Source organism: Periophthalmus magnuspinnatus, chromosome 10 (genome assembly GCF_009829125.3).
Source record: "Periophthalmus magnuspinnatus isolate fPerMag1 chromosome 10, fPerMag1.2.pri, whole genome shotgun sequence".
Taxonomy (NCBI): domain Eukaryota; kingdom Metazoa; phylum Chordata; class Actinopteri; order Gobiiformes; family Gobiidae; genus Periophthalmus; species Periophthalmus magnuspinnatus.
The window spans coordinates 32,223,250-32,235,625 of NC_047135.1; the positions used below are offsets into that span (position 1 = coordinate 32,223,250).

The following is a 12,376-nucleotide window of genomic DNA, read 5'->3' on the forward strand; positions in this document are numbered from 1 at the left end:
GGACCCGTGCTCCAGAGTAAATCACTGCGTTTACATCCACGTCAGGAAAAGTGGATAACGTGTCCAGTCCAATTTAATGTGATGTTACGATTGAGGTGTCTTCCAGATCTCAATAACACATCAGGAGAACTTCATTTGTACTCGAATGGCCACTGCATGTAGGAGCAGGCTTCGGGTGATCATATTTTCAAAATTAAAAACTGGGACACACCGGGTTGGGGTGGTTGAGAATTATAAACTTGTGAAAAGTGCATGTAATTAAGAATATTATTAAGCACTCTTAGTTCACTTCAGTATGTAACATGAGAGACTTCTGCCATTGCAACTGAGCACTTTTTGGCTTTTTGGCAATTTTCAAGCCTAGTTTTATGTATTTAAACAAAAACATTTCACAATACATTACCCTTTTTACTCTTGGCAATGATCAAATTGGTCAAAAATAGGAACACCAAGGACATTTCTTGTATAAACTAGGACAAATCACTGGTTTTGGATAAATCCACTGGGACATGGGACAAATGGCTAAAAACTGGGACTGTCCTGGGTAAATAGGGACATCTGGTCACGCGAAGTAGGCTAGGAGAGGCGTTCAACTGCACAAGGTCAGAAACAGAAACAAATGTTAGACATGTGTTTGGAAATGGCAGACTATAAACCTTCCACTGTGAACTAGCTCAAGTTGTTTCATTGTTTTGGTCCATTATGTTGAAGTGAAATTAAAAACGACCAGAACTTCAACATTGGAGAGTAAAAACTTGTGAGTAACTAAAATGAGTAAATGACAAGTCACTAATCTAGGTCTGCCAAAAGTGGGGTTATATGTACTGTATGTTTGCTGTTTTTATTAGCAATTATAGCTTTCTAATTTTAGTGTTAATGCGCACTATAGACCGGTCTGGGACAAGAGTGATCCGACGACTTTTGGGGCAAACACTCTTGAGTTCTCTGTGCATGTAAACGTACTGACTGACCGGATTAATTCATAAATAAACCCCAAAAACAATCCTAAGATTTGGGCGCTGGCAGGAGGCTGTTTTAGCCTGAAGCCTGCGGGTTTAACTTGTCCTCCACAAATAACAAACAGCGGCACACATTTCAGAGCATGCTTGTCAACTCCCGCACACTCCGGGGTAACGAATAGCCAGGAGATTTTATTAACTTGTTTGTTCAATTTCACAGAACCACATAACTCCTACTGTCATCACACATGCTAACGTTTCTTCTGTTCTTCTCAAAGCCACACTGCCGCACCACCATGATCTGTACTTCCTGTTTGATGCTCGGATGTGTCTCGTCATCCATTCACAGAAACAGAAGATTGCATCGCCACATATTTCTGCTGACAATGTGGAGACAGAACTGAGAGGCAATTTAGGGGTTGTGCAGCGGGTTATTTACATGCGATCTTTCACTCGTGTGCTGAGGCGTTCAATCAGACAGAGGAGCCAGTCAAGGTGAGATGCTGCCCGCCAAAAGCTGTGTAATTTATGACTCAGCCGGTCGGCTTAAGTTCTGCAGAGCACGGACAAGTGCACGGGGACGCCGTTCACAACCTTGGATCTGCAAAAAATAAATGCTTTATACAGTTAAAATGTATTATTCTGCCAAATATTTTAACTCAAGGCCTACGGCACAAGACAACTTCCATGCTATATAATAAGTCTAATATTGCAACGTCTCTAATGGCACATGCTCTACCTCATGACTTGCATACAATCCTAGTACAAACTTTACAATGAAGCTCAGCAATGGCTATGTTTATGCACAACAAAATACATTGCACTTTGTCTTCTAAATACAAAGTTATTATAAAAACATTGATTTAATGACACATGTCACAGGTATTTTGGTGATCAGATGATGTGTTGTGCATGTAAACACACACACACACACCAACAATCAGATCAGTAAATATTGAGTTATCTGATTATTCTGATCTGATTTCTACTGACCATGGAAGTGTACCCACTGAGCAGAGACTTCTAGTTCTGTAAGTAAAATTCCCATTCACTTTTCTCCTGGCATTTTCAGTTTTATGCCACCTTTCCTCTCCATCCCATACGTGTTTGAATATCAAATTTTTGTGTAATATACCATTTCTAAATAACTGGTCTCATACAGGGCTTTGGGGCTATTTCAACTTAAATGAAACATGTATATAGAGCACTTCCACTTAAATATGTGAAAATGGTTTGTATGTCAAGGCTGATAACCAAATGCTCCTGCTGCCTCTCAGATTAATGAGTGTGCGGATGTGGTCCTGCCTCCTCCGGTCTAAGCAGGGATTACCTCCTCTAATGAAGCCGCCGGTACAGGACTATAGCCAGAGGAGCCTGTGGCCCTGAACCACGCAATTAACGCTCTGCAAGATTAGCTCCAGAGGTGATAAGAGCCTTTGGAGAACATCCACAGAATGCAGAAAGCAACAATAAACGTAAACACATCTCCTGACGTCTGCAGCTATTCAGGCTGCAGAGAGACACCGAAAAGTGCTAACGCTACACAAAAGATCATTGACTTCCCTACAGCACTAATGGTTGTAACATGATAGTGGCATGCAGCAGTTCTGAGTCGCATGCACACACAGCACACGGGAATAGAGCTGCCAGCAAATTTACGCTCAAGTACAAATCCCTGTTCTTTCACACAGAGGAGATGACAATTTGTTTGATCAAGTGTCTATTCACTGGAGCTAAAATGGTGCTCACACGTTACACACACGATCGCCTATATAACAAAAGATACAGCTGAAAAAGAAATAACTAAAGTTGAGAGAAAAAAAGAGCCTGAAACTGTTCGGAACACTGTGGTTGGGATAGCAGTTCATGCTTCAGCCTCACAGCAAGAAGGTTCCAGGTTTAGATTCCTAAACGCGTGTGGGGCCTTTCCAGGTGGACTGTCTAGGGCTGTAGTGGATTAAAAAAAAAATTTGATCGATTAAAGACATGTCCTGCCAATCGATTAGTCCACTATCTAAAAGGCCGTGTGGCAAAAGCTCTTTATGTATCTGACCCAAAACTGCACAAACGCAGGAAGAAGTACTAGGAAACAATATACTGTACACTGATCTTGTGAATAATGAGTTAATCTGCCTTTTTACATATAAATACCACAACTCAACAACTTCTAAATTCTGTTAGTGCTCCATATAAATGTAAATTATCTACACAAAAGTGACTGACTAATCAACTAAACAACTAAAGGCACACACCCCTCATCTGTGGAGTGTTTTGGTTCCTTCCATGTTTCCTCTTCCACTGAAAACACATTTCCAAAGAGTCAACATCTGGTGTTGTGATTCAATTAGTTATCCAGATAGTTGTATAATCACCTGAATTATCACATGTTTACATAATCTTATGCTTTTCACCTTGAATTAATCCACTGAACTGGGGAAGGCAGTCCACCTGCTGAGTGACCTAGTTGGTAGAACACAAATGAAAACAAAGAAAAAAACGTGAGATAGTTGAAGAATCCTGATGTTCTGACTTTCTGTTGCACTTTGTTCCCAGCGCACTTATGCATATGTGATCACCCCATTCTCTCTGAGCTGAAAACCTGTGACTCTCAAAGCTTATGTATAAGTCATATCCCTGTAACCCACTTCTACTGCACGAGCCGCTCATTACTGTACTGCACATTACACGTGTTTGTAAAGTGTAAAATGTGCCAAAATCATCTCCATTTCATCCAATCACGTATGCGCTGAAGCCGTTGTGTAAAATAATAGAAATCATCAGTCAACTCAAATCAAGCAAAACCATAGTCGTAATATTGTAATTTAAAGTTAATTGACATCGCAGCGTGATTCAGAGGGACATCCATCATACATGAGAAAAATGAATAGTTCATTTATTACACCTTATTCCAAGTCACGGCTGGAACGTGTAGCCGGCTCATTAAAATAGTCTGCACGAAAAAGATAAGATCGAGAGTGTTGTATTGCATTCGTTAAATGAAATTTGTAGTAAAAGATTTTATTGTGTTTCTTTTAAACACAGTTATGGGGAATCTTTACTAAAACCATCTTGAGGCTTCAATAAAATGAGAGCTCAATTTATTCCAGCTATTTTTGTTTCACTATGGATTTGTTCATAGTTAAATGTCTTTCCAATTGCATTAGCTCATAAAATCAAACCATTTCAGCTGTTATGTATTCCTTGTATTGGCCAGAAGCGGTAATTTACATCAAGGAGCATGTTTAATATGAAGGAACATGTTTCATTTTGTTTATATGTCATGATTTGTTCTCAGGGATGTCTGCTGCGTGGGTGTATCAAAACTTAATGTTGATGTTCAGTATTTGCTACTTCACAGTGTCTTTGTTCACATACACACCTAAACATGACCTTTAAGATTATGTAAGTGACAAGCAAACTGCAGATCTGATGTGAGTGATCAGAGGGACCACGATCACAAAGGCATCTCATGATTTTGCTGTTTACACGTCAATTTAATGGTTTTATAACTCCATTTTGAGCGTGCACGTAACCACAGCTAACATTGGGAAGTAACTAAATACACGTACTGGAAATAGTATTCAGAATACTAATGTTGAGTAACTGTATGCTGGTATAGTTACTCTTTCATTTGGTTGTATTTTCCTCAAATCAAAAGAATCCATAGCAGTATTTTATTACGCAATTTAAAACTTGTAGTGCATACATATGGAGTTTATACATCTCTATTTAGCAACAAATAAATGCATAAAAACATTACTTTTTTACAGTATAATATGATGCAACTCAACATGAAAGCATTCAAACTATTCAGAATATTTCAATAGCTTTTCAAATACATTTTCAAAGGATTCTTCTCAACACTGTGTAGGATCTAACCTCATAAATCCCTTATAGGTCATACACCTGTATATTAGCTCAATTCTAAAGGTTTAACCACACAAAACTGAGACCATTTTATAGCAACCCCACTATCTTTTATATTATCTAGTTACAGGCAGTGATTATAAGCAGCCTCCACAACATTAACATATGTCCACTGAGGTGAAAACATGCGTGTGTACTTAACTGCCTCCAGTATAGTGAAAAACAAGCTTCTATCCAAACTAATAAAATATTATCCAACCGAAAATGAATGGTGGGAGCTGGTCTGTCTATGGGCAGGCTGCTCCATGTGAGGCAAATATCGTGAGACACAGATGAAATGTAATTTGGAGCAGAGATGCAGAAGAGGGGAGTGTAGAGCATCTGTCTCCAACCAAGCCAATGTCAGCTCCTGTTAATCTTATGTGAATGGGTGCCTGCTGACGTGGGTTTAATTTTTACAGTGCATGTGGGCTGGGTTTGCGTGAATGCAGCGTCTATAAGGCTATATATTTGCATGAAGGACCTACATTTGCAAAGCAGCATCTATCTACCACCATCTTTTATCATGGCTCTGACCCACACGTCGCCACTATAAGCCCGTCTGAGCACATAAATTCACGTTTCCTCGAATAACATTGAGATGCAGAAACATAAACAACCTCACAACCTCAGCCCGAGCAGTACAGTCCAATAGGGCTTTAAGAGACAAATGACAGCCTATTTACTCGTGAACACACAGAGGCATATATTCCCGTCACCAAAACAAATACTACCGCCTGCTGCATTTCTCTGCAATCAAAAACCTCCATCTCTCAGCATTCAAATGTGAAAGAACAGGAGAGATTTTATATTCATATATTATAATGATAAAATGTGAGAAATTGATTTTTTTTTTTTACTCCTTTGAGACATTCAGATTAAAAAAGAGGCGATAGCTAAAATCTCTATCCATCTCATGCTGTGCTCTTTTCTCTCAAACTTCAAATATACTTCACATAACAAATATAGATTTAAATGCATAAAAGTGGCCTCGAGTAAAATGCAAAGCTTGCCAGCGTGTGACACAACTTCAGACAACATATCTTTGATGACACCCGCAGGCGGCATTTCCAAAATGGCACTCAAGTAGGAGTAGTATCAGTAAAATGATAGTACTGAGTTGTAGTACAGAGAACTATCTGTGAAGGGCATCAGAAAGTTAAGTTAAAGTCAGTGCTACATAGTAAATACCCACCTCACTCACATGCTTACTTCAAACTAACTAAACTGGGGCTATACCTGGAACTTCAGGACAATGGGGGTCAATGTCTCCATGAAAATACAGGGCGTCCATAAAGTCTCTTAACAATTAAAACAATTTATTACAACTGACAACTGGTAATTGATAAGATATATGAATTGGATGTGTTCTATTGTACTAGTGGTTATAAAAGTTTCTAATCGCATTGCATTTTTTGTGAGTTCCTCCATTAAACATTTCCAGACCATTGGATTGGAAGAGATGGACCAACTCTGTGGCCACCATGTTCCTCAGATATCACACCTCTGGATTTGTTTCTATGGGGCTATTTTAAAGATATTGTGTATGGAACAAAGATACGGGACATTACTGAACTAAAGCAAAAAATAACAGATGTGATTGCAGCCGTTGATGAGGCTAAGCTACAGCGAACACGGCAAGAAATCCAGTATCGTCTTGATGTGTTTTGTGTGACTAATGGAGCCCGTATAAAAGTGGATTAAATGAGGTCAAAAACTTTGTAATACATGTTTTAAATCGTAAAGAGATTTAATAAACACCCTGTATTTTAGGAGAAACAAAACACGTGTAAATGAATAACTGCAGAACACATCCCTTTAATGCCGCCCATGCCCACAGCCATAAAAGTTACATAGTGCACCTTTCACCTGGACTAGATCAGGATTAAATCAAGACTAAAAGAAGTCTCCACTGGGCTGAAACCAGGACCCAAACAGTGCGAACCCACCCCTTGTAACTCACGTCGGCACCAAACTGAACAACCGAAGCCGAATGAGAGTAGAAAGGAGTGAGTGGACGTGATGTGGAACATGAAGAGGAGGCTTTGACACCGCGGGCTCTTTGGGACGTTTGGGGTGGGCAGAGGGGTAAGCTGTCTTCAACACAGATTACTGCAGCTCAGAGACACAGGCAGGATGTTAAAGGAGGACTTCCCATTGTTTGAAGTGTGGTAATGTGAAGTACTTATCCTCAGTCAGTCGCAGTAGATCCACAGAGGGTGACACAGCTGACTAATGTACTTGTGTTTAAATTCAGTGGGCTGCGTCTGGTGAATAGAGCTGCGTAAGATCAATGCCATTTTAAGTACGGGTGATAAAATACACACATCCACACACTTGTTTGTCAATGTTTCGTTTTTTTGTTGTTTTTTTTTATCTACAGCAAGTATCTTTCAACAGAAAAATCTCGTCTTTTCTTGCGCAGACTCCATCAATCAAACAGACACAAAACTGACTTGACTTGATATATTCTTAATTTAAACACACTAAAAAGGCAAAACTGTAAAGCGCCAGAGAACTACCATGTGCAGATCTGGATGCAGCAGTGGCTCAGAGGTAAAACTTTTGACCAGTAATCCAAAAGGTTGGCGGTTCAGTCCCCTCTGAGCAAGACACCGCACGCCTCGTCTCACTGCAGTGCTCATGTAAGCTCGTGTAGGTATATTAGAGTATTTGTTTACCTCTATATAAACGTGGTGACCAGTATTTGATGTGTGTACGCTCTTCCACTGAACCGTGTAATGATTATAATAACTGTAATATTATTCAAATGTTATGGTGATGCATACAAAACAGCGCTGATGGGAGAGTGGAGAGCGATGCAGGCTGTGGGAAACACGCACGGCTAGTCATGTTGTGTTGTTGAATGTAATATGACACAGACGCCATGAGCCAATGTACGCTGAAAGGATACATAACAAATATACATGCCATAACATTATGACCACACAGACAGGTGAAAAGAACAGCAGATGATGTCTATGCACAGTAATATGGGACAACCAGAGCGAGACTGAACCAGAGAGAGCTCATCTGGCCCGGAAATTGTACTGTATACTGTATATTCCAAATGCAACAGTAGTAAAAAGGTGCACTATGTGACTTTTCAGGTGATGCTTTGCTTGAAATTTCTCACTACGTAGCGTTAAACGTATCTATCTCCATCAAGACAGGCAGGTGACCCAAGTTACAAGTTAGTTAGGCCCAGGTACAGGTCAGATCTGTGTAGAGGTGACGTCACTCGCAGCAAGGATGTGTATTTTTAAAGGTAATTTCTCACACCGAAAATATTTGTAATTGAATAAATGTAAAATAGACAAGTTTAACAGAGATCCATGTAACTAAAATTGACAGGGGCAACTTTAAATGAAATTGTAGACGATGATTTATCTTAAAGCTAATCAGATTTAACATGAGTGACCTCTACTTGGCGTGAGTGTGACTTTAAAAACTGTAGATCACAAAGACTTAGATGCTGCCTTAACTCTGCAATATCTGGACATCTGGTTTACTTTTCACTTTCTTATCTCATCAAAAAGGATCCCCGGTGATGTTTATGAAAAACAGACTGTATTATAAAGCACTGTACCTATAACGTTGACTGAAACTGACAGTTTAAATTATGTGGAATAGATGAAACTGTGAAAACATGATGTGCTCTAACTAATGTGCAGATGTTGCAGCCTATTAGCAGCTAACTCACTCATGTCAATGTAATAAACACACAAAACATCAATTTAACTTTAGTTTGTGATTTTATTTCATGCAATTGACATTTCTGCGCAGTCAGTTAACATTATGCAAATGAAAGTGTTTAGCAAAACGTTTTGGGATTGTTTCTTTTCAAACTATTCTCTCTCAGCCTAATCAATAGACTATAATGTTATGATATGCTATAATATAAAGCTAATACATAAACAGTATTTGAATTGTTATGAGAATATGGTTGAATCATTCGACTGAAAACAAATTAAAAAAATACCTTCATATCTTAATTAATGTACGACTTGATTAGAAGTGAGCCCACAATCTCTGAAAAACCCATAAAGTTTGTTCGTTACAGTCGATGCCTTTAGTTTCTAGGGGAATTTTCCACCACGACCCCTGTCAGTGTGGAGTTTAGAGGTGACAACTGCAGCAGCTCTATACCAAACTAATACCAGACACTTCCTAGAAAAGTTATATAGGGCAATATATATATATATTAAAGTGCTCCAAGGAAACAACAATAGTAAAGTTGAAAAAAATGTTTATATTGGTGAAACTTTCAGATATAACATGGCTCTTATCAAAACAATAAAACCCCAGCCATAGTGTGCGTGTCATAGCAGCCTTCAGATAAGCAGAAAAGTGATGGAGGCACGATCCCTGGCTGCCACAGTAGTAAACCCAGATGTCTTGGAGCGAGATAACACTTTAACAGACTGCAACTTCAAACCAGATCTGCTTATATGCTGCAGTTGTGACGAGGCACTGTGTTCCCTTATGGCACAACAGTTGGCGGAGTTAGCGCTATAGCTTTGAGGCTAATTTCCCTTGGCACTTCCATAATTTGGACACGGGTCCGGCTTCTATAAGTCTGATTGTGTCGTGCAGCAAGTGTTTATGACCTTCTGTAAGCCGCCTTGATGTCGGGGGGGCTTTCTTGTGATGTGACGCTCGTCTGCAGCTGAGTCATTTGGAGTTTGCGATAAGACCAAGCAGGGGATATTACTTCTGGGGAGACAGTGATTGAATTGACTCATGGGGTCAAATACACCTAAATGACAGCCCATGTGCAGAAAAGCCCTGGATGTGTTTATTTAACAGTGAGGAGTAGGGAGTAGGCGGACACGCTGATGAAATGCTCCGGAGGGTACAACAGCACGAGAAACAAAAGAGTCACTAGATCATGTGAGTGATTCATGTGTAGGAAGGAGACAGAATAAACAGATGAAAAGGTGATTCCAGGCGTGTTAAATGAGGCTGCAGACAGGAACGCTCCAAATGAAAAGGAAGTCTAAAAATGGATGTGGCAGATAGTGGGAAATTTGTTACATAAGTACGAAAACGCGCTCGCCGGAAGTGGTGGGAAAATCTGTATCCAACTAATACTTCACCAAAAAAATCAAAAAGCCTTACGTTTACATGGCGCTAGTGCTGTTCTGCCCTTGAGCAAGACACTTCGCACAGCTTACCAATGTTTGAATGTGTTCGTATGGGTATGTGTTATCGTCGGAGGGGCCATAAGCCGTGATTGACAGCTCAGCTCAGGGCAGTGGCGGCTACAGAAGCATAATGAATAATGTCTAGAAGAGAAATATAGGGGAAAGAGTGTTGGCAGGGTGGCAGTTCGAATCACGCTCTCAACATAAACACCATTGGTAAAGCACTCAGATCCACAGACTCACAGGCTGGTGGTGTGATTCCAGCTCTCACAGATGAATGCTGTCGTTCTGTCCTTGGGCAAGACACTTAACACACCTCGGTCCCAGCGTCAGAGTACACTAGAGTATGAATGTGTGTGTGAATGGGTGAGTAGTTCCTTGATGTAAAGTGCTTTGAGTGCCTTGAAGGTGGAAAAGTGCTTTTTTCCAAGATCTGAAAATGAGTTATATATTGTTCCACCCTGCAGTGCTGAACTTTACGACTAGAACCACCAATATTATGTTGCTACGGAATGGTACTACTGTGTAAAAGTACTGTATGTATTCATGTAGCAAATTTTTAAAAATGCTTTCATTCAGGTCTCTAGAGTCTTTTTCCTTTCTCTGTCATGGTGCACACTGGATTTGGCATAGGTGTTACATGTTCTCTTTTTATGCAAGTCTGGCACATTGACTCCACTTGTTTGCTACAACGAGGAAAAGTATTCAGAGTATCGGCAAAACACAGCCTTTTTTTTACTCTACATTGGGCTTTCATGTCTTATTATTGTGCGATTGTGTGTGGTTTGTGTTTTATACAATATAATGTATGTAATGAATTTGAGACGACCCCTGACATTTCAGTAGCTAATGGGCATCTTAATAAACCAAACTTAACAGCCTAAATGTTACATGAGCGCACGGCTCCAGAAGTAGAGCACATTAGTGAAGTTTGAATAATGTGAGCCGCATGACTATGTGAACCTTTCTTTGCCTGAGTGACAGAATTCTTTAAAAAGAAGTTGTAGAGTTTGACACTGCACCTGGAGCCAGAGTGCAACAAAATCTCAGACATTGCCAAAAATAATCTTTTTTGAACCCTCGGGCAACTTTGTTTGAGTATGCTGCACGCTTGGCTGGACAAAATGCCTATTCTCCACGAGACACATGAATGCCCAAAGACGTAGCAAAATGAGCGTAAAACAACAAACCCCCAAATCGAAAGCATTATGTCTGAAATCTATCGACCTCATTTTAAAAACAGACAGTCACGTAGTGTATGGTCTGCACTTTACCCAGCGGTGAAGTCGTGATTGAAGTGGCTGCAGGATCGGAGTCTCCCTGGAAACGAGCCAATGCTTCTGTGGCGGCCCCTGCCCCGGAGGAGGAGGGGCAGAGGGGGTGAAGGGGTCAACCTGCGGGTGAGGGAACGGCGGGAGCAATGGTGTTGTCACGCCAACGGAAAATCTGCAAGAAAGAGAAAGAGAGTTGTCCCTGAGGTAGGATCGCACATTTCATTTAATTACTGGATTTCCTCACATAAACTGGGCAAAGAAAAAACTAAATGAAAGTACTAATTCAGGAAAAGTCAGATTTAGTGATATGTTTCCAAAACATCTGAACTTTAAAGAAATACGAAAGTTTAAGTTGGCAGTTGGCAGAAAAATTGTGCTTTTTCTCAAAGTAGACAGTTTAAAAGATGTTCAGGTTTTATTTCATTTCATCTTGGCCATATTCTGACAGTGATTGGTGAATTTGAATTCCAGCCAAAAAATCTATTTAAATGGTCCTGGCAGAATTTGTGATTTATAATACAGTCAATTTCATACAGTGATGTACAACAGAGCTGGACCGACCATCTACAGCTACACACCGTTAGACCTGTGAGCAACCCAACGCACGGCCCTGACCCAACGCACGGGCCTGACCCAACGCACGGCCCTGACCCAACGCACGGGCCAGATGTCACGCTTCAGCGGCCCCACTGTAGAAGAAGCGGACAAAGCCAAACTCTATGGGTGACGCATTTGGCTCCAGTCAAATGAAGCTCATCGAGGCTAGCAGTTATAGGGGTGAATTTGGAGCCAAGTTTCACATTTGGAATTCCGACTGCGAGTATCATAGCCACCGAAGAGCCAATCCGGAGCAAGACTGTTAAGGTAACGCCACAGTACTAAATCAACTCTGTCAATCAAACTTGTTGCTAATGCTAGCAGGAGCAACCTCAGGGAAAGAAGGAACCTGATTTGTCTGTTATTAATGTTCATATCTTAATTTAGGGACACAAAAATACGAGGATGTGTCAATTTATTTATACAACATGCAATAATTTCAGACTTTTCAGGCCAAAAACATTATTAACGACAGCTCCCACCCTGGCTTTGA

General features: G+C 40.3%; 1 protein-coding gene across 1 annotated transcript in view; it reads right to left on the reverse strand.

Moving 5' to 3' along the window:
• The window catches only part of drp2 (dystrophin related protein 2), a 103,469-nt gene extending 92,077 nt beyond the window's left edge, over positions 1-11,392 (reverse strand). Inside the window, exon 1 of the mRNA XM_055224748.1 lies at positions 11,287-11,392. The gene's annotated coding sequence lies outside the window, so the exon portion shown is untranslated. The remainder of the gene's footprint in view (positions 1-11,286) is intronic.
• Positions 11,393-12,376: the final 984 nt, after the last annotated feature.